Genomic DNA, 27,950 nt, shown 5'->3' with positions numbered 1-27,950 from the left:
AGAACAAAAAAATACCTACTGACTGCAGTATCATATCTGAAAGTGTGCCAACTTAGCTTGAAAGAGGGTAGAGAAAATTTACAAGATGTTGCTGGGAATTGAGAACCTGAGTTCAAGGGAAACACTGAATACATTAGGACGTTATTATGAGGAATATAGATAGGATGGAGGGGTAGAGATACATTTCTACCAAAGCCTGTGTAAGGCACTCCCCTCTGCTAACGTGGAGGTCACCCTTGGACCTAAGTAGCACCTACTTAGCCCACACCCCACCCCATCCCATGAAGCCATGCAAGCAGGAGGTGGATGTTCGTATGAGCAGCTGATGCATTCACAAGTCCTGGTTACGCGACCACTGAAACCAGGCAGACCATCTCTGAGGAGTATTGATAATGGCTGGTGTCACCTGTTTTGTAAAGACACTGCCCAGAAGAAGGCAATGGCAAGCCACTTCCGTAGAAAAAATTGCCAAGAGCAGTCATGGTCGTGGAAAGACCACGATCACCTACATCACAGGACACAGCACAAAACAAACGAATGAGACAGGGCAAATGTATGCAGGCTTTTTCCCCTCTGGTTAGGTGAGACTAGAACTACAGGTCAGAGGTTAAGGGTGAAAGATGCAATATTTAAAGGGAACTCCTTCACTCAAAGTGTGATGCAAGTGTGAACAAGCCCCCAGCATTAAGTGGCAAATGTGAGTTCAATGGCAACTTTTAGACCACAAGATATAGGAACAGAAGTAGGCCATTCTGCCCATCAAGAAGGCCACTTAAGAGAAGTTTGGGCAGGCACATGGATGAGAGAAGTATGGAGAGATACGGTCCAGGTGCAGGCAGATAGGACAAGTCAGAAGCACCAAGCTGACACAGATTAGATGAGCCAAAGACCCTGTATCTGTGCTGAAATGCTCTATGACTGTATGCGGCACAGAACAGTCAAGCAACAGAGTCACCCACTTCAGACCTTTTGGTCCTCACTCCCACTTTGCAATCTGTTTGGTGCTTTTCCTCTCATCAACAGTGCGCCCTCTCTCTAGGTCGTGAAATAACGGTCTCCATCTGGGACAGTGGCTCTGGTTAGCTCCAGTACTGATCAGCAAGGACATTACTCGGTATCAGGTGAACCGCATGTAAGAACATCCTGCTAACTACCACCTAATGAACGCAGTACAACACTAACAAGGGTGTAGAGTCCCCCGTCCCCCCCGGGTCACAAACAAGTATCCATTATCATTGTGGCTCAGGAAGTCAGCACTAACTGATGCTAGGAAAAAAAAGTCACAGCTTAGATCCTTCCCACTCAAAATGGGGAATACAGTTGAGCTTTGTTATGTGGGCAAGCTCCTCCAATACTAAGTAGGTTAACTAAAGTCATTCCTGTAAGTGAGAGTTCTTCATAGCAAGAACTAAATTCACCAACCTACATAAATCATATTTCAAACCAGGTCTCAGACAGCTGCGTATTCCAGTTATATACTCTCCCACTGGCTCTGGATTTGTTAAAAATTTACCAGGAAACATATCAAAACTCATTTGATCCTTCAGCTAACATATGAAGAGAAAGAAAAAGGGCAGGGTGTGTAGGAGAGAAGTGTTAGATTGATCTTGGAGTAGGTTAAAAGGTTGGCACAACATTGCGAGCCAAAGAGACGGTAATGTGCTGTAGTGTTCTGTTCTGTCTGCAGAACAGAACAGCCAGTCTGGGTCTAAAGCATAGAACATAGCAGCCCTTCAGCCCACAACATTGTGCCAATCTTTTAATCTACTCTAAGGTCATCTACCCCTTCCCTCCTACAGAGCCTCCAATTCTTTCTACCATCCAAGTGCCTATTTAAGACTCTCTTAAATATCCCCAAGGTGTCACCCTCTACCACCACCCCTGGCAGTGCGTTTCCATGTACCCAAGACTCCCTGTGTAAAATGCTTGCCTCTGATCACTTTCTCCAATCACCTTAAAGTTATGTCCCCTTGTATTAGCAATTGCCGCCCTGGGAAAAAGTCTCTGGCTATCCTCTTGATCTATGCTTTTGTCATCTTGTACACCTCTACCAAATCATCTTTCATCTTCCTTTGCTCCAAAGAGAAAGCCCTGGCTCCCTCAACCAATCCTCATAAGACAGACTCTCTAATCCAGGTATCAACCTGGTAGATCTCCTCTGCACTCTCTCTAAAGCTTCCACAACCTTCCTATAATGAGACAACCAGAACTGCCTGGTGTCTCAGGTCTGGGATGTCATGCCACACCACACCTCAGCACTCCTTCTCTGCTACCTGTTTCATGCACACCCGTGGTGCTCCACCATCGCTATTCCCAACATCCTTTGCTCCCAACAGATTTACAAACTGCAAAAGTCTTGTCCTAATATATTTATTTATATAAAATACACATACAGATATATATATATATACACACACACACACACACACACATTATTCACCATATGTGCTTAGACTTTTGCACAATACTGTAGCTCACAAAATCATTATCACGAGAAGTGCCCAGTCCTGATTCAATGAGAATGGCAGAATATTGCACCATGTGCAGCACAAGTCACCTAAAAATATGCCAACCGAATGAATGCCATGATACCAATAGGAATTCAGTTGGTAGACCGTGATCTTATAGGGTAACCATGGTTGTTTCACTTACAGAGCAGGTAGCTGCATCTTAAATTGTCCCTGTTTTCCTTAGACATTTATAGACCCAGGGACTCCTTTGCCTGAACCAATCTTCTGGATGTGGTTGCTCGTGTCTGCTGTCGGCCAACCTGAGCAGACACCAATCTGCTCTAAGGTATCAGAAAGCAGCCAAGCACTGTACATTCAAAACTGCAAAGTCTTGGAACCCTGACAACCTCCCAGCTGTGATGCAGAAGGTGAGCTCCAGAATCTTACGTACCATTAGTCAAGACGTTTCTGTGCATTGGCACATACTAGAAAAAAATATCCTACAAGGGAAAGGACAAACAAAATATGACCAACCACACCCTACGAACGTGCTGGAATATTCTCAGTATTATTGCTGTCAAGTACCACTCACTTTCATCCTGCTGCCTGATTCTCAGCTTGTTCTCTGACTTGACCAATTGTCTTCAGACCTTGAACCCCACAGGGTTCCATCTTACATCAAAACAATATTTAACTGGTGCATCAACAAGGAGTCTGAGTAAAAATGAAAATTGGGAGGAAAGGGTAGGCAAATACACTGACATGGCCAGAGTCAAACCTGGCACAAAAGAGATTTGCAATCCAAACTTAAATCATCTCATTCCAAATATAAAACACAAGAGATTCTGCAGAATTGGTCCAGATGAAGGGCCACCACATAAAATGATAGCCCATTCCCAATGATTTGTTCCTCTCCATAGATGCTGACTGTTCTGCTGAGTTTGCCCGGCATTTTTGTGTGCGCAACTCATTCCAAATATATCTCTGAATGTATTTTCCAAGAACAGTTGCTTAAGATGGATAATCATCGCCTGCCTGCTTCAGTGATGATATTCCGTCTGTAATAAAGTGAATTGGGAATGTCTGCAAATGGTTCCAATGTTCTTATTTGCACGTCAACCTTTAATAGGAATGTTCAAATATCCAACTTCAAACATCATTAACAGGAGATCACCACTAAAATAAAACATAATTTGACCACTCATAGTCATATTATGACATTACAAAATTATAGAAATGGGCCCTTTAGCCCATCTAGTTTGTACCAACCTGCTTTTTTGTCTAGTCAAATCTATCAGAGTCAACACGGAAACGTGACTTTTGGCCAAAATTATCCATGCTGACCGAACTGCCAGTCAGCAAGCTGCATCTGCCCATATTTGACCCATAGCCCTCTAAACCCTTTCTTTCCACATCCTTATCTAGATGGCTTTTAAATGTTGCTAATGAGCCTTCCTCGGCCAATATTTCAGCCAGTCAAACAAATATTGCAACAACAAAGAGCCAGGGTACAGGTAGCAAGTGAGTCATCAGACTTTCCAATGCCTCTTCGTATAAACACACATGTTAGGAGGAAGACTCAGAAATCCAGCCCTTTGAATCTGCTCTGCCATTCAATAAGACCATGATATTCCCATGCGTTAACTTTCTTTGATGACACAAAGGTTGGGATGTTATTGATAATGTGAAGGGTTGTCAGAGGTTACAGCAGGACATTGGTAGGATGCAGAACTGGGCTGAGAAGTGGCAGATGGACTTCAACCCAGATGAGGGTGAAGTGATTCATTTTGGTAGGTCAAATTTGAAGACAAAATATGAATGCAAGACTCTTGGCAGTGTGGAGGATCAGCGAAATCTTGTGGTCTTTGTCCATTGGACACTCAAAGCTGCTGCACAGGTTGACAGTGTTGTTAAGAAGGTGTACGGTGTGTTGGCCTTCATCAACCATGGGACTGAGTTCAAGACATGAGGTAACGTTACAGTGATATAAGACCTTGGTCAGAACCCACTTGGAGTACTGTGTTCAGTTCTGGTCACCTCACTACAGGAAGGATGTGGATACTATAGAGAGAGTGCTGGGAAGTTTTAAAAGGACGTTGTCTGAATTGGAGGGCGTACCTTCTGAGAATATGTTGAGTGAACTTGGCCTTTTCTTGCTGGAGAGATGGAAGATGGGAGGTGACCTGAAAGAGGTGTATAAGATGATGAGGGGTGTCGATCATATGGCTTTTTCCCAGGGCTGAAATGGCTAACACGAGGGGGCATAGTTTAGGATGCTTGGAAATAGGTACCAAGGAGATGTCTGGGCAAGTTTTTCCACACAGAGTGAGGTTGGTGCATGGAATGTGCTGCTGGCGGCGGTGGTGGAAACAGATACAATAGACTATTTTAAGAGCCTCCTAGATAGGTACATGGAGCTTAGAAGCATAGACGACTAGCACTAGGGAAATTCTAGGCAGTTTCTAGAGTAGGTTACACGGTCGGCCCTTACAGTCAGAGTGCCAGAGATGGAGAGAATGAATGGCATCGCATCCACCTCCTTCAACGATCTCTCAGATGGGTCCTGATTAAATAAGGGCAATTGGCACAGTAGTGTGGTGGTTATTGTTAATGCTTTACAGCACCAGTGACAGGAGTTCAATTCCCACTGCTGTCTGTAAGGAGTTTGTATGTTCTCCCTGTGACCACACGAGTTTCCTCTGGGAGCTCTGGTTTCCTCCCACAGTCCAAATATAGGTTGGTAAAGGCTAATAATTAACATGCAAGCTATGTTGGCTTCCGAAACATGGCAAAACTTTTGGACCTCCTCCAACACATCCTTGGTCTGTTAGTTGTTGAGGCAAATGACTAATTTCACTGTATGTTTGAAGTACAGTACAGTACAAAAGACTTTGGTGCCAACACATTTGCACAGTGCTGTATTCGTCTACGAGTTTGTAAGTCTGTCGGGAGCAAAGGATGTTGGGAGTGGTGAGGGTGCAGCACCATGGGAGGGGTGTTGGCAGAGAAGGAGTGCCAGAACACTGGGGACTGGCATGTGTACACAGACACCCAGCCCTGAGACGCCAGGCAAGGTAATTTAATTCCAGGCAATTGGTTTATTGATCATTATAGAATGTCTCTCTGGTACTTCCCACTCCCTCCCCTTTCCCAACCATGATTCCCCCTGCCCATTCAAAGTCTACTAAGCAGCTTCAAGTTCCTGGGTGTCAAGATCTCTGAGGATCTAACTTGATCCCAACACATTGATGTAGACATAAGGAAGGCAAGACAGCAGCTATACTTTATTAGGAGTTTGATGTGATTTGGCATGTCAACAAATACTCTCAAAAACTTCTATAATTGTTCCATGAAGAGCATTCTGTAAGGGTGCACCACTGTCTGGTATGGAGGGACTACTGCACAGGACCGAAAAAAGCTGTAGAAGGTTGTAAATCTAGTCAGCTCCATCTTGGACACTGGCCTACAAAGTATCCAGGACATCTTTAGGAAGCGGTGTCTCAGAAAGGCAACGTCCATTATTAAAGACCTCCAGCACCCAGGGCATACCCTTTTTACATTGTTACCATCAAGTAGGAGATACAGAAACCTGAAGGCACACACTCAGCGATTCAGGAACAGCTTCTTCCCCTCTGCCATCCGATTCCTCAATAGACATTGAAGCTTTGGACACTACCTCACTTTTCTTAACATACAGTATTTCTGTTTTTGCACATTTTTAAATAATCTATTCAATATACATAATTGATTTACTTGTTTATTTATTATTATGTTTTATTTTTATTATTTTTTTCTCTCTCTCTCTGCTAGATTATCTATTGCATTGAACTGCTGCTGCTAAGTTAACAAATTTCACATCACATGCTGGTGATAATAAACCTGATTCTGATACCAGAATCAGGTTGATTATCACTCACATATGCAATAAAATGTGTTTTTTTGTGTGTGGCAGCAGTACAGTGCAATACATAAAATTATCACCGTAGTATGCAAAAGCTTTGGGTACCTTAGTTATATGTATGTACCCTATAATTTTATACTACAAATAAAGCTAATCTATATCTTTATAAGAGTGGCTTAAAGGTCACATACTAGGATACCACGATATTTAAATTCCCTTCTCCGAGGACTGTCACTTTGTGAGTTCCCGAGATCCCCTGAGGGTTACTGCTGGAGTTCAGCCAACGGACGCTTCGCTCCTGGTAGGGTCACACATGGCGGTCGGGCCAAGGGGTGAATCCAGTGAAAGAGCCATTCATCTCATGGGTGGCTCCGGTGGAAGGTGACGACACATCACAACAGCAGCGGAGGCGGAGGAAGGCTGCAGCAGTGAAAGGTTCGGCAATCGTCTTGCAGGCCATGTCACTTGACCCCCGAACCCGATCTGGCATCAGCCTTCCCGCGTTACACCAAGCCATGCGCAGGCGCTCTCCATTTAGGGAACAATCCCTCGGGAGGACATTATTCCCGACTCGCGTGGTCACGCAACTATACAAGTTCCACCCCGAGGTATAAACCAGCCAGAGTCAGAACAGCTTACAGCTTATTTCACCTGTGCTAGCTTTAAATCGTGGAACTTCCGAGTCAACAAATACCTTCGCCAGCAGGACGTCTTTGCAGCCGTTTAGCATCAACTTTTCGAATGGCCAACGGAAATGAATGTTGATGTCGCCACTGACACCCACAAAGGCAGTGAGAAAATGAAATAAGTGTTGTTTTTGGACTTCACGTTACAAGCACTGATTTGAAATGCTAAACAGTTTTCATAATCTATGTGGCAGGTCTCCGAGGACAGTGAAAGCTAATGCGCTCCTCCATTTAACAGCAAAGCCATAAACTTACTGGGTCTCCCATTAACTACCCGAACACTTAATCGCCTCTTTCCCATTACAATCTGGCCATACATTTAACTTTCCATCTTTTTTTTTTAATATTCCTGACTTAAAATACGTTGTCTACATGCTTCTGCGGAGCACTATGGATGCCAAAGTGACCAGATAAACAGAACTAGTTGTGGTTGAGATCGAAGCAGGTATTTTCCCTGTCATTCCTCGATGACTACGGCGATCAAATGTCTTTCTCTTATAACGCTCCCTCATACTTGCCCATTCTGTCTTGATGCAGGGTCTCAGCCCGAAACGCGACTGCTTGTTTATTCCTCTCCACAGATGCTGTCCGACCTGCTGCGTGTTACCCCCATATAATCCGAAGCAAGGACTCTGACTACCTGACGGTCCACCATCTGCTTAACTTGCACCCAGGCGTTGCTTAATCGTGCCTGAAGTTGAAATCATACAAGACTGCTTCCCCGACACCACACTTCATTCGGGAGTTTACCTCGGAATCCGCCCAACGTACATTGTCGCATCACATTCAGACCGGTCGTCTTGCAATGAATCCACGCCCCAACAATGTCCCGCGAACTCAACAAGTTAGGATACTGCGTTTCTTAACCCAAATAATGTAATGCTTGAGGGATGCAAGTGCATCCTTCACCATGTCAACTCTGTGTCTTAGAGTCATATAAAAGTACAGCGCAGAAACAAACCCTTCGGCCCATCTAGTCCGTGCTGAGTCATTTAAACTGCCCACTCCTATCGAGCTGCACCGGGAGCAAAGCCCTCCGTACCCTTCCTCTCCTTTATATCTACCTATCCAAACTTTGCTTAAACGTTGAAATCTTCTATTCTCAATGACTCCACCTCGCACCCGCACTGCAATCAGAAAAGGGATTCCCAGCTCTTCACGTCAAAAAGAAAAACATCCCCTCCGCTTGTTATTTTAAACCATGCTTAAGATTGTATTGCATGTAGCAGTCAGTCGTTCCCTGCACCAGAGACCAACGCCGTTCACTTTCCGTCTATTTTCAAAGTTACTGAACCATACAGTATGGCTAGATCTCTACGGCTTGAGACAAATACCTTGCTATGTATTCAACTCAAACACCTCAGGTTTTTTTCTTACGGGGGGGGGGGAAGAAAAGCTATGTTTACACGTTAACATAAAAAGTTATGTTAACCGTATTTTAAATGGTGGTATGGATCAATGGAGTAACATCGCATGGTAATAACGCAACTCAGTAACACTGCTAATATTATTTCCTAAATTACACTTTTTTCTTACACTTTAAAATGTTCCAACACTAAACACGAGAGTGTTTACTAGGGAGAGCTGCTGAGGAACCGGGTCTGCATTTGGAAGAAAGTTCGACAAGTTTAAGTTGGGAACAACGCCACGAACAGCTGTTAACCACGAAGTAACGCGCCAAGCCCGAGTTCGAACAGCCGACTAGAGTCTCCTGCATCTTGCCACCCCGGCCACACGCACGCACCCTTACCTGGATGCCCCAGGAGCCGACACTTCCTCTCGCGGTCGCGATCTCGCTCACTTCGCCTCCCCCTAGGAACCCGCCGCGGAGCTCAGCCCCCGCCGAAGAGGCGGCCGGGGACAAATCCAAGCGAAAGGAATCCGGCCTCGTTCGGAGGGAGAGACGGGCAGGGGCAATCGCGGAAAAGTGGCACAGCACACTTGCAAAGGCGGGCCAGTGCGACAGCCCCAGGCAGCCACCAATCACAGGGCGCGCGTTGGCTGATAACGTCGCCCACCTCCCCGGCATTTCCATGACGTCCTCATGTTCATTCACACACCACGCCAACTTGCTGCAGGTAGTTAAGATAATTGCAAGTGTTGATTAAAGCCCGACAGGGCTGTCAGGGCCTGTGAATATCCACTGATTAGCTGGACAAAATCCCTCAGCAGGGTATGTATTTAAACCACCGATTTCTCCCTCCCCAGTAAATAAAACAGTGCAGAGAGAAAGACTGATATTCACGGACGGGGACACTTCGCTGACCGAAGACTACAAAGCCAACCTTTACAGTTCATATTTTTAAAAATCATTATGTCATCTTACGGAAAAAAAACATAGAAAACAGGTGTTGATGCTTTGCTGGAATATCATGTCAAAGCGACTTTGGGCTTGTCGGAAGAAACAGATTTTGCTAAAGCGTTCAAAAGTGGTTCCGGGAAAAGGGAATAGGGCTTAGGATATACATTCGGTCCCTAATAAAATGGCCACTGAGTGTATGTTCGTGATCTTCTGCTGCTGTAGAACCGTCCACTTCAAGGTTCCAGCTGTGGTGTATTCAGAGATGCTCTTCTGCACACCACTGTTCTAACGCGAGGTTATTTGACAGCTTGAACCCGTTTGGGAATTGTCCTCTGATCTCCCTCATTAACAAGGCATTTTCGCCCACGAGACTGTCACTTACTAATTTATTTTTTTTTTGGTTTTCGCACCATTCTCTGTAGAGATTGTTGAGCATGAAAATCCCAGACCAGTCGTTTCTGAGGTACTCAAACCACCCTGCCTGGAACCAGCAATTATTCCTCAGTCAAAGTCAGTTAGACCACATTTCTACCCCATCCTGGCGTTCATTCTGAGGAACAGCCGAACCTCTCTTGTGAAGTTTAATCGCTTTGTTGGCAGACCCATATAAGGTGCGTTACCGCCACCTACTGAGTTGGAGTGGGCAGCAAAAAAGACAGGAAGTCTATCCACTAATTCCACCCTCCCAAAATAATCAACTTATATCAAAAAGTCTAAAGCTTTCTAGAAAGTCAAATTATGTACATTATGATTATACTGACATCCTAAAATTTGTTCCATATTAAAATTTGTTTGTTCCATAGAGCTCAGTTTAGCAATTAGATGTTTCCTTTGCATCTCACAGGAACTGCATTCAGTCATTATATACTGAACCATTTCTCGACAAGTACGCTCCCTATAGAAGCCAGTATCATGTGTACGTGTATTAACTTTGAACTGAACCTCTTGACCATGTCTGCATGCTTTTGTGCCCTGAGTTGCTGCCACTTGGTTGGCTGATTAGATATTTGCATCAATGAGCAAGTGTACAGGTGTACCTAATAAAATGGTCACTGAGTATTGTTCCTCAGAGTATGAAAAAGTTCAAATGTTCTAAGTAAATTTATTATTAAGGTACATATATGTCACCATATACAACTCTGATATTCATTTTCTTGTGGGCATACTCAACAAATCTATAAAATAACCATAACGGAATCAATGAAAAACTGCTCAACTTGGGTATTTAATCAGAGTGTAGAATGCAACAAACTGTGCAAATACAAACAATAAATAATAATGATAATAATAATCAATGAATAAGCAATAAATATCGAGATCATGAGATGAAGAGTCCTTGAAAGTGAGTCCATTGGTTGTGGGAACATTTCAATGATGGGGCAAGTGAAGTTGAATGAGTTATCCCTCTGGTTCAAGAGCCTGATTATTGAGGGGTAATAACTGTTCCTGAACCTGCTGGTGTGAGTCCTGAGGCTCCTGTACCTTCTTTCTGATGGCAGCAGTGAGAAGAGTATGACGTGGGTGGTGGGCGTCTCTGATGATGGATGCTGCTTTCCTGCGACAGTGTTTCATGTAGATGTGCCCAGTGGTGGGGAGAGCTTTACCCATGATGGACTGTGCTGTATCCACTACTTTTTGTATGATTTTACATTCAAGTGCATTAGTGTTTCCATACCAGCCTGTGATGCAGCTGGTCAATATACTCTCCATTGCACATATGACTCTGAGCATAAGAGAGGGAGAGGAGGGGACACTAAGGACCAAAGTAAGTGGGAAGGGCAGCCTTTAACAAATGAATTAAGACACCAGTGTAAAACCGGATTAGTAGGGAAGTGGAAACCTGTAAATAATACACCGCTCATACTTTAGAGGGCATGACCTATAAGGAGAGATTGCACAATCTTGAATTCTTCTCTCTGGAGTACTGGAGGCTGAGAGGAGTCTTGATAGAAGTTTAAAGGCATAAATAAGGTCCCCAGTCAGAGTTTTTTTCCCAGGGTAGGAAGCTTAAGTGAAATGTGTGGGTCAAGTCTTTTTATGCAGAAAGTGGAAGGAGCCAGGAAAGGCTGCCAGTGGCACTAGTAGAAGCAGATACAATAATGGCAGTTTAGATTGACACATGAAAATGTAAGAAATAGAGGAAAATGGATCATGTGCGGGCGGTAGACATTTAGTTGAATCTGGCAGTGGTTCAGACATCGTGGGCTGAAGGGCCTGTTCATGTGCAGTGTTCTATCTTCTGGGTGAAAACATGACATACAAGTTGCAGCTTATAAAACTAGTGAAGCTTATAGAGGTATGCAAAATCATGAGGGTAAAGATAGGGTCAATACACACAGGCTTCCCCCCCCCCCCCCCCCCCACCAAGGTTAGGTGAGACTAGAAGCTAATCGTAGATTTAGGATTAAATTTGAAACCTTAAGGGGAATTTAAGAGAAGTTTGCTTAGGGACATGGATGAGAAGGGTATGGAGGGCCATGGTCCAGGTGTGGGTGGATGGTTCTGGGCAGTAAACCAGGTTGGCACAGGTTTGTTAGGCCAGAGGGCTTGTTGTTGGCTGTAGAACTCTATGACTCTTAAGTCATGCAACATTTTATTTGCAGTTACTGATGATGAACATTTTCACCAAAGATTTATTTCTAGATTTTGCTGTTACTTCACTAATGAATTTCCATACTGTTATCTAAAGACCACTGCCACATTTGATGTGCATACTTATGAGAATCAATGTTCAAAGTTCAAAGTAACTTTACTATCAAAGTGCATATGTGTCACCATATACTACTCTGAGATTCATTTTCTTCCAGGGATTCACATTAGAACAAAGAAATCCAGTAGAATGAATGAAAAACTATAAAATAATTGATGAACAACCAATGTGCAAATACAGAAAAATCAAACAAAAATAATTGTAAATAACTAAATAATTTCTCTGAGAACATGAGTTGTAGAATCCTTGAAAGTGAGTCTATAGGTTGTGGAATTAGTTCAGTGAGGTTCTCCACACTGGCTCAGGAGCCTGATGGTTGAAGTGTAATAACTGTTCCTGAACCTGGTGGTGTGGGACCTAAGGCTCCTGTACTTCCTTTCTGATGGCAACAGCAAGAACAGTACTCTTATTGATGCTTGGGGTGAATATGAAGTCACCTACCTACAGAAAAGATATAAAAAAGGTTGAAAGATTACAGAGAAAATTTACACAGATGTTGCCAAGTCTGGAGGACCTGAATTATGAGGAAAGATCAAATAGGTTATGACTTTATTCCTTAGAACATTGAAGATTGAGAAGGAGATGTGATAGATTTGACGAGGGGTATGGATAGGGTAAATGCAGGCAGGCTTTTTCCACTGAAGTTGGGTGGGATTACTTCTCGAGGTCATGGACTAAGGGTGAATGGTAAAAGGTTTAAGGGAAACATCTTCACTCAGAGGATAGTGAGAGTGTGGAACGAGCTGCCAGCACAAGTGGTGCATGTGAGCTTGATTTCAATGTTTAAGAGAAGTTTGGCTAGGTACTTTTAAGAAACTTTTAAGAGATAGGTACATGCAGCTTAGAAAAATAGAGGGAAACAATATAGGGAAATTCCAGGCAGCTTCTAGAGTAGGTTACATGATGAGCACAACATTGTGGGCCGAAGGGCCTGTAACGTGCCTGTAATGTTCTATGTACATGGATTTTAGGGGTATGGAAGGCTATGATCTGGTGCAGGTTGATGGGAATGGGCAGATTAAATGGTTTGGATAGAACAGATGGGCCAAAGGGCCTGTTTTTGAGCTATACTTTTCTATGACTGTATGACTCCTTGAGATCTTGCCTCATGCAAGACTTTGTAAAATCCTTGTTGACTCTCTTTTTTTCCTATTTCGTAATAATTCACATTATGCTGTTTTCTCTCCCTCTCTCCATTTACTAACAAACATTTTTACACCTTATCATCCCGTTTCCTCTCTATTGGCCAAGAAGTGTGAGTGAACACAATTGTGCCTCAGTTGCTGTTACAGCTTGAAATAGTGACTGTTTATTCCTCTTCGTAGATTGGGCATTCCCAACCCTTTTTCATGCCATGGACCCCTACCCTACCTGTGGGGCCCACAGATCCCAGGTTGGGAACCCCTGCCCTAAAATTGCCTGACTTGCTGAGTTCCTCCAGCATTTTGTGTGTGTGTGTGTGTGTGTGTGTGTGTGTGTGTGTGTGTGTGTGTGTGTGTGTGTGTGTGTGTGTGTGTGTGTGTGTGTTGCTCTGGATTTCCAGCATCTGCAGAATCTCTTGTGCTTATTTATCACTTGCTGCCTTTTCTTTCTAATGGCTTCCTGCCATGCAGTTGTTTTCAGAGCATCCACTGGGAGCCAGTGTTGAATAATTAATATTCCTAGCCCCATTAAGTCCAAAACAGGTGATGCCATGTAAATGGAAGATGCCCGCAGAGGAACGTCCACATGGAATTCTTTCTATTCCATAACAACTCCCACGATATACGTTGAAAACTCATACAAAATTCACTCACTCCTCTGATTGCTCTGTCCCTCTCTATTCGATAACAAATATTACCACGGGATGGCCACAGAACATAGCGTTGTTCTCTTAATTAAGCACTGTGCAGGAAGAAGCACCCACTGAGAGCAAATGGCAGAACACCAATGTCCTTGATTTTCTGTGCACTAGAGTAAGATGATTAATCTGGGACCACAGCTCCCAGAGTTACACTTATTTTTATTTAGAGACACAGCACACTAACAGGCACCTTCGGCCTATCGAACCCCTACCACTCATTACACCCATGTGACCAGTTACCCTACTAATCCAAACTGATATCCCATTCAGATATGTCTGTCCATGGCCTTCTCTGCTGTCAAGATGAAGCCACACTCAGGTTGGAGGAACAACACCTTATATTCTGTCTAGGTAGCCTCCAAACTGATGGCATGAACATTGATTTCTCTAACTTCTGTTAATGCCTGTCCTCCCCTTCTTACCCCATCCCTGATTTATTTATTTATTATTTCCCCCATTTCTCTTTTTTTTTTCTTTTCTCTCTTTTTTCTCTCTCTGCCTCTCGCACAATCACCCCTTGCCTGTTCTTCATCTCCCTCTGGTGCTCCCCTCCCCCTTTCTTTCTCCCTAGGCCTCCCGTCCCATGATCCTTTCCCTTCTCCAGCTGTGTATCCCTGTTGCCAATCAACTTTCCAGCTCTTAGCTTCATCCCTCCCCCTCTTGTCTTCTCCTATCATTTTGGATCTCCCCCTCCCCCTCCCACTTTCAAATCTCTTACTATCTCTTCTTTCAGTTAGTCCTGACAAAGGGTCTCGGCCCAAAACGTCGACTGCACTTCGCCCTATGGATGCTGCCTGGCCTGCTGCATTTTACCAGCATTTCGTGTGTGTTACCCTACTAATTCATATGTCTTTGGAATGTGGAAGGAAGCCCACAGTCATGGGAGGAACAAACAAACTCCTTACAGACAGCAGCAGAAAGTGTTGACAGGGGTTAAACATAATTGCAGTAGCTGCTACATTACTGCGCCTTTCTCTGAGCAATTCATCTTGCTCAGACTGCCTGATTACTAATTGATCAGAATCAGGTTTGGCATCACTGGCATATGTCATGAAATTTGCTGATTACCCCTTATACTCAGCAACGGCACTCATTACAGACACAGGACTGTTTTGCTGTGGGGTGGATCTTCTGCCTAATCAGCTCAGCATCAACGAGGCATGTCAAACTATTTCCAGAAGGCTGGTATTCGCTGCCCCTGGACACCTCTGTAGCTGCTACAGGGGGGAACGTAACTGATTCAGAGAGAATTGATGATATGACACATAGATAAGACATCCTTCAGTAAAAGCATTTAAATTATTTAAGCCTTTAACTCCAAAGTGGCACTGTGAGTCTCGTTTGGCTTTGAGCCACTCCAGAATTTGGTCGATTACAGACACCAATGCAAAGTTCCTGACTGAAATAATTACTCTACTTTAGAAACAAATTGACTTGACTTTATTACTCACATCCTTCACATACATGAGGAGTAAAAATCCTTACTTTGCATCTCTGTCTAAATGTGCAATTTATAGTAATTTGTAATAAATCGTATGTACAACAGGATAGTCAACATAGCATAGAAATACAGTTGTGTCAGCATAAATTAATCAGTCTGATGGCCTGGACCCAGAGCCTGTTGGTCCGGGCTTTCATGCTCTGGTGCCGTTTCCCGGGTGGTAGCAGCTGGAACAGTTTGTGGCTGGGGTGACTCAGGTCTCCAATGATCCTCCAGGCCCTTTTTACATACCTGTCTTTGTAAATGTCTGGAATAGTGGGAAGTTCACCTCTACAGATGTGCTGGGCTGTCCGCACCACTCTCTGCAGAGTCCTATGATTGAGAGAATGTAATGAGGTGCTTGGTAGGGGGAAGGTTCAGTTTTCACACACTATACAAATGAAGGGTCTTGACCCAAAACACTGACTCTCAATTTCCCTCCACAGATGCTGTCTGACCCATTGAGTTTCTCTGGCATTTTCTTCATTCACTCCAGTCTCCTGTATTTCTGTCTCCTCTGGCTCTACCTGTGCACTTTCATTTTCTTTTGTAATTTACTTGCTTTATTTCAGCCTTCTTTCACCTTGTGTGAGTACATCTTGAATCTGTACCCAAAAATGGGAGATGTATAGTGCAATCAACTTGACCTCATAATCATTCCCAGGAGTATAATTGGTAGGGAGGGGAGTAAGATATAAATAAGCAGATATAAATATTTTCCTCTTTTTTAAAGATTAACTTTATTTGTCACAAGTACATAGAAACATACAATAAAATGCATCATTTGCATCAAGTCAGTGAGGACTGTGCTGGGTACTTCTGATGCCAACATAGCATGCCCACAACTCACTAGCCCTAAGCTGTACATCTTTGGAACTTGAGAGGAAAGCCATGGGTCTCAGGGAGAATATATAAACGCCTTACAGACAGCGGCAGGAATTCAATGTTCAAAGTAAATTTATTATCAAAATACATACAGGTCACCATAAGCAAGTCATTTTCTTGAGGCATACTCAATAAATCCAAAATATAGTAATGACCATAATAGAACCAGTGAAAGACTGCACCAACTGGACGGACAACCATCGTTCAAAAGACAACAAACTGCGCAAATTCAAAAGAAAGGAAATAATAATAAAAATATAAATAAATAAATACATACACAAGCAATAAATATCAAGGACATGAGATGAAGAGTACTTGAAAGTGAGTCCATAAGTTGTGGGAATATTTCAGCGATGGGGCAAGTGGAGTTGAATGAAATTATTGCCTTTCATTCAAGAGCCTGATGGTTGAGGGATAATAACTGTTCTTGAATATGGTAGCGTGAATCCTGAGGGTCCTGTACCTTCTACCTGATGCCTGCAGTGAGTAGAGAGCACGTCCTGGGTGGTGGGGGTCCATGAGGATGGATGCTGCTTTCTTGCGACAATGCTCTGTGTAAATGTGCACAATTGAATGCCAATCACTGGCACTGTAAACTGATGAACTAATTGCTGTGTTACTTTGCTGCTCTTGTCGATATACTGGCAACATAAAATAAATCTAAGCTTTTCCAGTTCCTCCTCAGAAATGCAGCAGCTGGTTTCCCTTACTGGATATTAACAAATTAATCCTGCAGCATGCACTCCAAATTGAACTGGACAAAGATGGAATGCTTAACAGTAACATTGTAACAGTTAATCCTTCTTCCGCAGTTCATAAACAGAGACCAAATTTTACAATTTGCAATTATGCAAGCTGTTCATAACAATTATGTAAGTCGAGATGGGAAACTGCTTCCTGCTTAAGTTCCTGAAAAGATTACTAGCTGCCCTAGAGCTACCATACAGAAGGATTGTGGGGTTAAAATGCACATAAAGTTATTAAAGGAATTGCATCACTCTGTTAGCAAATAAGTTAACTATTTGAATAATAGTTAATGTGTAGGCCTCCGTGATAGACCATGGATTTGCGTCTTGAAAAGTTTCCAGGGCGCAAGCCTGGGCAAGGGTTTTTTTGTGGAAGACTGGCAGTTGCCCAAGCTGCAAGTCTCCCCTCTCCACGCCACCGATGTTGTCCGAGGGAAGGGCATTAGAATAGAACATAGAACATAGAATAGTACAGCACATTACAGGCCCTTCAGCCCACAATGTCATGCTGACCCTCAAACCCTGCCTCACATATAACCCCACCTTAAGTTCCTCCATATACTTGTCTAGTAGTCTCTTAAACTTCACTAGTGTGTCTGCCTCCACCACTGACAATAGTTAATGTAATATGAATTTATAATGTAATATTAATTTAATATGAATTTAAAAAACTAAAACATGTCCTAATAAGTAATATTGACAATGGATGCTACATGATTCACCAGCAGATACCACAGCAGTGAAGCAGTTAGTGCGACACTTTTCCAGTTTAGGGTGGTCGAGTTCGGAGTTCAATTCCAACATGTCTGTAAGGAATCTATACCTCCTCTCCGTGGAATGAATGTGTTTCCTCCAGTTGTTTCCCACAGTCCAGGACACACGGTTAGTATGGTTAATTGGTATGTAAATTGTCCCATGATTAGACTAGGGCTAAGTCAGTGAGTTCCCGATGAAGGGTCTCGACCCAAAACATTGACTTTTTACTCTTTTCCATAGTTGCTGCCTCACGCATCTGCCGAGACCCTCCAGCATTCTGGGTGTGTTCTTTGGGTTTCCAGCATCTGCAGATTTTTTCCATTTATATGGATATCAATTTCCCAGTTTAATGGACTTACTGGAGATCTTTCATGGCATCCTGAGAGATCATATGTTCCCAGTTTATCCAAAAGACAACACGACCCTCAATAAGTAAACAGTGTCAAAAATACAGTAATCACCTTCAATAGGATGGTAAATTCTCCAATAGAATTGCTTAAATTTCACATGAAAAATGAAATTTGCATACAAATCACAAAGTACATGGGACTGCTAAAAGTCAGAGGATATCAAAACTTGCATTATTCAAAGTAGTTCCCATGTGATCTCTCAACATACTCACAGTGATAGAAGGACACCTTGTGGCCATTACTCACAAGGTACAAGGTAAGGGTTGGTTTTGGGGTGATATAATTTGCAGAGCAGACACAATGGGCCAAATAGCCAAATTCTGCTCCAATATTTTATGGTTCTAGCTTATAGCTTATGATCAATAACTACAGCTTCAAACGTATGGAACAAAAATGCCTGTCCACCATAGGCGAAGCATATATTTTGTAGTTTAAAGTAAATGAGTGAAGAGCTGAAGATGGTTTAGTAGCAAAGGGCTACCAATCAAATCTGTATAGTGGCTTCAATAATTTCCAGACCTGCAAAATCAGATTACAACTAAAGTGAATTTTCTTGAGCTGGAGCCTAGAAACACAACCCAGCTGATTTTCCAACCACATAGCTACTGTGGCTTTAGAGTGTGTTTTGTCAAATGACCCTGTGTAAAACAACATGGGGCATTGTCTGAAACAGCTCCACTTCCATTTAATTAAAATATAGCAAAGTAGGATGGAATGCAGGCTTTCCTTATCAAGTATTATATTTTCTGTGCCATGCCATTGCTATGACTGTGAATGAAACCACTGGAGGGTAGATATAGGGAGTCACTCAAAAGAGAGAAAGGGAGACCCAAATTTACAGCACATTTTTATATGTTAAAGAACAAAGTTAAGAAGACAATTTCTATAGTTACAATGTCCTTATAATGCTTCTTTTGAGTTATGTGTGGTTTTTCAAATTCCTTGGTCTTCCCACCAACTCATCCAAAATGAATGTTAATTTCTGTGGTCTCTGAGTTGTTTTCCTGCACTGGGGTATTGATTGCATTCATGCATATGCAGATATATCAGTCAGTTGGGTGTTCCCTGCTGTGCAATTTACTCTAAAGCGCAGCTTCGAGAAAACAATTGTTCTGAGCTGGATTTTAAATTCAATCTACAATCTATATTCAGATCTGAAGGTTGTTTGGTACTGAAGTTAATATTTGCTAATTTGTTAATATTGCATCTCCAAAATACAAGTCCCTCCTCTTGGTCCTTCTGGGCAAAAATAACTTTGTTCCAGGAAAGGCCAAACTCAAAGGAGGATCAGTATAAAAGGGGGCAGAGAAATTGCACTGAACTTTGGACTCCCTTTCCCAATTACCTATTCTATCCCTCTGTGGATCGATAACTACACTATCATTCCTAATGGCTACTCAAAAGCTCTATGCAGTGATTGTTCCAGAAATTTGACCAACTGTATTTAAAATGCAGCTTTGTCATCCGTGTGCCTGTTGCCTCGTCGATCGTGGTTTACCTGTGTTCTTCTTTATCTCTCTGTTCATTGAAAGCTAAAGCTCGGCAGTGGTTACTCTCTGGTCAGGGGCACCAGCAAGGCAAATGTATCAGGCAATAGTTCGCACTCCACGCCATGGCAGAAGATTGTCAGAATCTTGACTCTCAGCTCATCGATGTACAGGAGGAGTTGGGGTGGTCGTATAGTTTAACCTTCAGCCTAGTGCAGGCATGGGCAAACTACGGCCCGGGGGCCATATGCGGCCCGTTAAGCTTTTTAATCCGGCCCGCAGAACTTGATGAAATTATATTAATGAACCTTGTTTACATTTTTTCCCCGCAATTCTGGCGTTTTCCCAATATATGACACACTCTATATACATTGACCTTTGTTGAGGTGCAGCGTATTACTCCACATTTGCGCTTTACTCTTTGTTCAGCTCGACCTATTTGTGTGAACAGGCGTTCAGTGTCATGAACATCAACAAAGCCAGCCACAGATCCAAGTTAACTGACCAACACCTCAGATCCATCCTGAGAATCACCACAACAAAACTAAATCCAGACTTTGATGTGCTGGCTAAAAAGGGAGACCAACAACACTGTTCCCACTGAAATTAAAAATAAGTTTCTTCGTTGTGTTATGTAAAAAATGCATTTGAAAATATTTTTTTCAATAAGCCTTACATGTTACATGTCATTTCTGTTAAGTGATGTACATGAGTAGTGCGCAGGTGCACGTACGTTCTCAAAATAAAAAATGCGCTCCAGATCAAATAACGCGCTCCGCATACTGGCGCGCTGTCACTGTTCTGTCCTTGTGCTGGTCGTTGTTGAGTTTTGGCACAGGGGACAATTGAATAAAAAGGAGCAGGACAAGTAGACCTGCATCTCCTACCGTTTTTGAAATAAAGACAGGCAGGAGGAGAGTGATGATGATAATATCTTGAAGGATAACAGAATTTTCACTGCTTTAAAATAATAACTGTTACTATTAAAAAAAGCTGTATTTTATTCATTTAATTTTCAGTGTTTTAAAAGTCATTTCAATAAATAGCTAAATACCATGGGACTTCAAAGACAGATATTTTGTTGTAATGCATTTGTTCATTTTCAATTGAAATTAAAGCACATGTTTTCTACATATCCCATGATATTTTATTTCCTCTTATGAGGTGTATTACCAAAACACTCCATCCATCTGCTCCTGGTCCGGCCCCCCTGTCAAATTTTAGAACCCTTTGTGGCCCACAAGTCAAAAAGTTTGCCCACCCCTGGCCTAGAGTCTCCACTGTCTACCTCACTGAGTCTGAACACAAACACAGGTGCAGTTTGTCCGGAGCTCTGCTTGTGGTTCTCACCTGGAAACGAAACCAGTTTTTTCAGTCAGCTCCTTTATCACAGCTTGGTCACCTGGCTGTGGGACTACTACGTTGTCTTCCTCTGCCTCTCTCTGAACTGCAATATGTTGCTGCTGCTTTGCTCGATCCCTCAATGTGTTACCCTGTTTACAGCGGAATTTCACACCTCCATGTAATCTTACTAAATTGGCAGTTGTAGTTTCTCTAGTACTCTTGTAATTTCTGCTGCTTCTCGTTCTTCAGCTGTCCTCCTCACACTGATGTCTGCCCACTTGTTCCCTCTCTGCTCCATACTATCCCCTTTCTTGTGAGCCTTTACTTTAGCCTCAGCTCCCTCCTCAGGCAGCTGCACTACTTCTAACAGCTCCTGACTGTGCTTGGCCCCAAGCCTTGGGACCTCCAGACATGATCTCCACACATTGTCCTGTCTCTCCACCCTGAGTGATGCTGTAGTCCGTCTCGTTATCAATCATTTTGGCTGCACTATGGGTCACACATGTTCACTGTCCCTGTCTTGTCCTCGTTATTTCTCCTTTTGCCGAGTCTATGATAGCTCCTGCCTTACTCAGTGTGTCTATCCCCTGAATTGTAACTTCATTGTTTGGGCACACCCGGAAATCTACAGGAACTTGCACTCCCTCTCCACCCTCATTGTTTCACCTCCTACACAGGTAATGTAAATTGCCTCTCCAGTCGTGGGCAAGGGTAGATTAGTTATCAATACTGACAACCCAGTGCCTACTGTAAACATTTCACATTACCAGCCTCCTAATAAACCTCTTGTGTAGATCCGTGGCTGAGCAGCACTGGCAATAGAGGCTGCTATTAGCCATTTGTCTGACCTCACCAGCTCCAAAATCTGGTCAGCAGCTGGATTGGAAAGAGAGGGTGCTGCTGTCGATTCTGCCTGCTCTGGAGAGTAATTTTCACACTTTCCTCTTTTTACAGGACACTGCCTCCCGCCATGGCCCGAGAAGCCGTAGCTGTAGCATGGCATCTCCCACATCTATTCCAACAGTTCCTTGCTAAATGACCCGTTTCCTGGCACACAAAACAAGTCCCCTGTGACATCACAGCAGCTACATTCACTACAGCCACTTTACCACTTCTCTTCCCCCTCCTCTGGTTTACCTCACCGGCCCATGATACTATCACAGAGTAGTTCGATCCCACCACTAACCCCAAATCTATAACTCCCTGGTGGGCTGAGCTCAGGACTTTCGTCAGCATTTTCACAAAGACTAGGCTGTCACTCCCTGGACTATCCAAACCTAAATTCTCCTCCTAAGCTCGATATTGACATTCTGTGTGATCAATGGCTGACTCATCAGCTCTCTTAATCACCGACATTATCGGTCCCTAGTTAATCTCACCTTCCCCCAGTAACTGCCTCATTTCACCGTTAAAAAAACAATATCTCTCTTCTTTGCAGGTGTTCCTGGTAGTTGCCCATGTGTCTTCCTGCACCCCCGGGCCATACTGTCCTACATATTTGTTGTGCATCTGGTGAAACTCAATCATTTCCTTGAGCTTACACCAGAATTCTGCTTTAAGTTAGGGCCACCCTGACAAAATGTTCTGCTTCTCCCCGGAGGTGAAAGGCATGCGGATGGTCATAATCAAGGTCAAGGGCTGGTTCTGGTCTTCAGGGTTCTCAACCTGACATCACCTGACCTCACATCCTGACAGACATATCTGAGTATAGCCTTTCCCTCAATTGGCACCACACTAATTCCCACTTTATGCAAAATATAAATGATGGATAAAAATTAAACACTACATGCTTAAAACTGGAGAGTACGTACTCTTCAATCTACCACTTAAGTGTGTCTGAACTCATAATGTCTGTTGTATTCCATTGCATTTAAAAACTGTTACACCAAAGTTACAGACTTACTCTTAAAAACTACATACGCGCACACACACACAAACACACACACACACACACACACACACACACACACACACACACACACACACACACACACCCCTTTTATAGTGTGTTTGTGATACTTCAGGAACAGATTAAAGTGTGAGTACCAATCTTAAAAAAAAAACTCACCCACTTAAACTGTGAGATAATTGCAGGGCACACATTGGGATATGAACATATCCCAGGTGAGTCCCCAAATTTTGTGACTGCGAATGAAGTCACCAGAGAGAAGCAGCTGGTTGATATTAAAGTCTTTATTCAGGACACAAACACACTAGCTTACAGCCTTTGAGCTCGCTTATGAGACAGGGACTCCCCAACCCAACATTAAGAAATGGTTGGAAGAACAAGCCCCAACACAGATTGATTGGAGGGAAGTTGTTGGAGGAATTGCAAACAAAAGTATTCGGAGGATGATTTTGAATATGAAGGCCACTATAGCACATTTTTATATGTTAAAGAAGAAAAGTAATAGGACAATTTCTGTAGTTAGAATGTCTTCATAATGCTTCTTTTCTTTCTCGGTCCTTCAATATGCCCGAATACTGATCTTTGTTGGATTTTGACATCTCACTCCACTTGTTTGGCAGTTTGCACCACATCATGGTAGGAAACAGCATTTTCATTCCAAGTTGCTTTCATTAGCTTCACCACTTTGGAAACATCTGGTTTCAAGCCATTCATGAAGGCTGACTTGAAGGAGCCAAATGTGAATTCTTCTATAATAACTTCAGCTGTTCCTTGAACTCCTGAATAGTTGATCAAAACTGTCCTATAGTGGCCTTCATATTCAAAATCATCCTCTAAATACTTTTGTTTGCAATTCCTCCAACCACTTCCCTTCAATCAATCTGTGTTGGGGCTTGTTCTTCCAACCATTTCTTAATTGTACCCAAACCTCCTGGTAAATTCTGTTTATCCTCTCCTATACCACCACCAACTCAGTGTGTTAACTGTCTAAGAGACAGCAAGGCAGCCAAAATCTGGATGCCATCATATCGATGCAATTTAATTCATTGAAGTTCAGTCCAAGTCTTTAAGCAACCTTTTGCTTGTACATGAAATTTCTCTGGAAAATTTGTCATTATTTTTATGGTCTAGTTGTAGATGGCAAACCTCCTGTCTGCTTTCATAATCTCCTTTTTCATTCTTGTGTGCTTTTCATTCCTTTATTTTTATTTAGGCAATTACCTCATCATTGTCATCATCAACTAAGTCACCAGAGGTCTCTGTTGAGTCAGTTTTACATCCATTTTGCAGTTCCTTGGAGTTTCCAAGGTGGCGTTGTTTCTATTGACTATTTACTGATGGCTGCATTCCAACATAAGTTACACTACTGTTAGATGATCCACTGGGTTTGCAGAACTGTCCACTGAAGGTCCCTGCTGTGCATCATAATTTTAGTCATAGAAAGTACAGCGCAGAAACAGGCCCTTCAGCCCATCTGGTCTGTGTTGAACCATTTAAACTTGCATGCTCCACTTGTGCTGGCAGATTATTCCACACTCTTACGACCCTCTGAGTGAAGAAGTTTCCCCTCATGTTCCCCTTACATTTTTCCCTTTCACCTTTAACCCATGACACATGTAGTCCCACGGAGCCTCAGTGGAAAAAGCTTGCTTGCATGTACCCTGTCTCTATCCCTCATAATATTGTATACCTCTTTCAAATCTCCTCTTCATCTTCTACATTCCAAGGAATAAAGCCTTAACCTATTCAACCTTTTCTTATAACTCAGGTCTTCTAAACACAGAAACATCCTTGTAAATTTCTCTGTACTTTTTTAACTTTATTTACACCTCTCCTGTAGGAAGGTGACCAAAATTGCACACAATACTTCAAATTAGGCCTCACCAATGTCTCATACAACTTCAGCAAAACCTCCCATCTGCTGTACTCAGAACTTTGATTTATGAAGGTCAAAAGCTTTCTTAATGACCCTATCTACCTGTGAGGCCACTTTCAACAGATCATGGACCTGTATTCTTAGATCACTCGTTCAGTTAACAAAGAGATTCTATTGTTCAGACTTTTTACTGTCTCTATCATGCTATCCTTTCAGCATGTTACACATTTCTTCCTTTTCTCCTAACTGATTAGTTAAATTATTTACTTGCTCAGTCAACTCAACATGCGCTCACTTTAGTTCATACACTTGATTTTCTAACTTGACACGTTCACATTTAAATTTATTTATTTGACTTCCTAGCTTGGCATGTTTATACTTTCTTAGCTCTGATAATGCTGTCGGTGTCCAGTCAGTTTTATTTCCCAACAACATTTTCTGAATCTCCTTCCATATCTTTTCAACATCACTCATAAGCTAAATTTCACTAGACTTGGCCTCAATGACATAATTTTCCCTTTTTTTTATTAATTGCATCAAATGTTAAAACCCTCAGTTATCTTTTCTCTCACACAGTTTGTTTCTCAACTTTGTCCATTGTTCCAGTTCGATCTCAACGAGTACTTTTCACTTGGATGTCAATCATAGCTATTAGAATTGCAACCCAAAATGTGTGACTAGAGTTACAACTGAAGGTATAATAATACTAGGGCTATAACCTGAAACATCAGTAGAGTCACAACCTGTGATTTTACCATTGATGCACTCAAAATATCAATAGAGTCAGCCCATAGTACCTGTAGAGTCACAAACTGAAATATTTTAGTAGAGTTGTGCCCAAAAGGTATCAATAGTGTTGCAACCCAGAATATTTAGCATGCATCCACCACAAATAACGAAGTAAAATAGAGTATCCTTGTCACCCCTAAACTTCCTTTAGATAGTATACTGAAGCAGAATTAAATGATTTCTCTGACAATTCGGGAATAGAGAATGCTCTTGTCGGTATAGCATAGAAGTGTACAGCGCAGGAACAGGCCCTTCAACCCACAATGTAGTGCTGACCAGCTAAAACGCAAATCAAAATCACCCAGACACTAATCTCTCCTACCTACACAAGATCCATATCCTTCCATCTTCCTCACATGCATGTACCTATCCTAACGTCTCTTAAAAGCCTCTAATGTATTTGCTGCTACCACCATACCAGGCAGTGTATTCCAGGTATCCATTACTCTCTGAGTAACAAACTTACCCCTCACATCCCCTTTGAACCTACTCCATCTCATAAACTCTTTTTGGGCTTCCAGCCAGATACAGGTATTGTTCTTAACTGACATTTCCATGAAAAATTCCACCATCTTCATCAGGGATGATGCCTGGGCATGTCTAGTCTAGTGGTATTGTCCCAACCCCCACCCCATCATCCACCCTTCCTGATTGGTTAGTCCTCATCCAATCAGGTTTCTGCTGTCCAATCTTATTTGCAATTAAATTGCAGATCTTACTCAGAGTGAGACCTTTGTCTTTGTTAAAATTCTTTTCTTCTAGATTTATTTCAATGGCTTCCTTCACCTGGCGGTTCCAAAAGCCATTGGTATGACACAGAAGTCTTGAGCCATTGAAGTCAATCCTATGGCCATTGCAAATGCAATGTTCTCTGCCGCCAGCTTCTCCAGGTAACCTAACGGATACACCTCCCATGCTCCTGGATGCGGGTTTCCACTGTGCATTCTGTCTGGCTGATACACGCTGCTCTGCATTCACAGGGAATCCTGTAAACGCCAACCGTCCAGCAGGACTTGTGGAATGAGTTACAGCTAACATTTTGGGTCTGAAATGTTAACTCTCTCTCTTTCCACAGATGCTGCCTGACCTTCAGAGTTATCCCAAAATTTTCTGTTTTTTTGTAGCAGATTTCCTGTGCCTGTGGTTTTTGATTTCCAAACATAATTGCGGATCTACAGACTTCTGATATTCCCCCATTAACAATTTGTTGTATATGTGTCAGGGGGCAATAGTGTCTTTTTTTCTTCTGCTTTTCCATATTTCTGTCTACACTTATTCCACAGCAGGATCCACTGCATGGTCCTCTACGTGCTACTCACTGCACTGCTAATGCTTCATTTGCATCATATGATTAACGAAGGTCAGTGATATTAAACCTGATTCTGATTTTCATTCAATACAATGCATTTAAAAATGATATTGCAAGCTCAGTGCAATTCTGATTGAAAAGCATGTGTGAATTAATTGCATGTTTTAACTGCAAGCTGGGTTAACGAAGATAGAGTAATAGTCAACATTCATACCTTTCAATACTTCACAGCAATTGAAGAGGCAAATCAACAGTTCCAGCCATTCCTTGAACTTACCGAGGAAAACAAATAACAGCTGTTCAGACTTTGCTGTGAATTCTTGTATCACGAAGAGGTGATTTATTTTCTTGAAAACACTGTAAGCAAATTTTGCTTCAAGTGTTCTTCGGTGTAAAGTTGTCTTTGATGTAATTTCTGGTATAGGTTTGGTGTAGGAGAATGTACCTCTACATAACTGGACCATGAGCAAGTGAGCATTTAATAATTTTGGCAGCTGCTTTCCATTGACACTAATGAAGTGACTTTGCCACTGTATCCCAACCCATTCATAGAGTCATAGTCATAGAGCACTATAGTATTATGCTGCCTCATCCCATTGACCTGTACGTGGACCATAGCCCTCTATTTCCCTCCCATCCATCCTTGCAGGCATACTCAATAAATCCAATGTAGAATTATATCCATAACAGGATCAATGAAAGAACACTCCAGTTTCAGTTCAACCAGTGTGCAAAACACAACGAACTGTGCAAATACAAAAAGGAATAATAATCATAATATTAATAATCAATAACTATCAAGAACATGAGATGAAGAGTTCTTCAAGGTGAACCCAAAGGCTGTGGGAACATTTCAAAGAAGGGGAAAGTGAAGTTATTTTTGTTTGGTTCAAGGTCTTGTTGGAACAACAATTGTTCCTGAACCTTGTGATGTGAGTCCTGAGGCTGCTGTACTTTCTCCCTGTTGAGAGCAATGAGAAGAAAGTATGTCCTGGGTGGTGGGGGTCCCAGATGATGGATGCTGCTTTCCCATGACATCATTTTGTGCAAATGTGCTCAGTGATGGC

General features: G+C 42.5%; 1 protein-coding gene across 2 annotated transcripts in view; it reads right to left on the bottom strand.

The window, feature by feature from the left end:
- osbpl3b (oxysterol binding protein-like 3b) overlaps positions 1 to 8,953 on the bottom strand; it is a 166,546-nt gene extending 157,593 nt beyond the window's left edge. Inside the window, exon 1 of one of the 2 annotated variants that reach the window (XM_059945110.1) lies at positions 8,788 to 8,953. The gene's annotated coding sequence lies outside the window, so the exon portion shown is untranslated. The remainder of the gene's footprint in view (positions 1 to 8,787) is intronic. The other variant, XM_059945111.1, reaches the window with a different exon arrangement.
- Positions 8,954 to 27,950: the final 18,997 nt, after the last annotated feature.

The sequence above is a fragment of the Hypanus sabinus genome, chromosome 20 (genome assembly GCF_030144855.1).
Source record: "Hypanus sabinus isolate sHypSab1 chromosome 20, sHypSab1.hap1, whole genome shotgun sequence".
Classification (NCBI taxonomy): Eukaryota; Metazoa; Chordata; class Chondrichthyes; order Myliobatiformes; family Dasyatidae; genus Hypanus; species Hypanus sabinus.
This window is presented reverse-complemented; position numbering and strand designations above follow the sequence as displayed.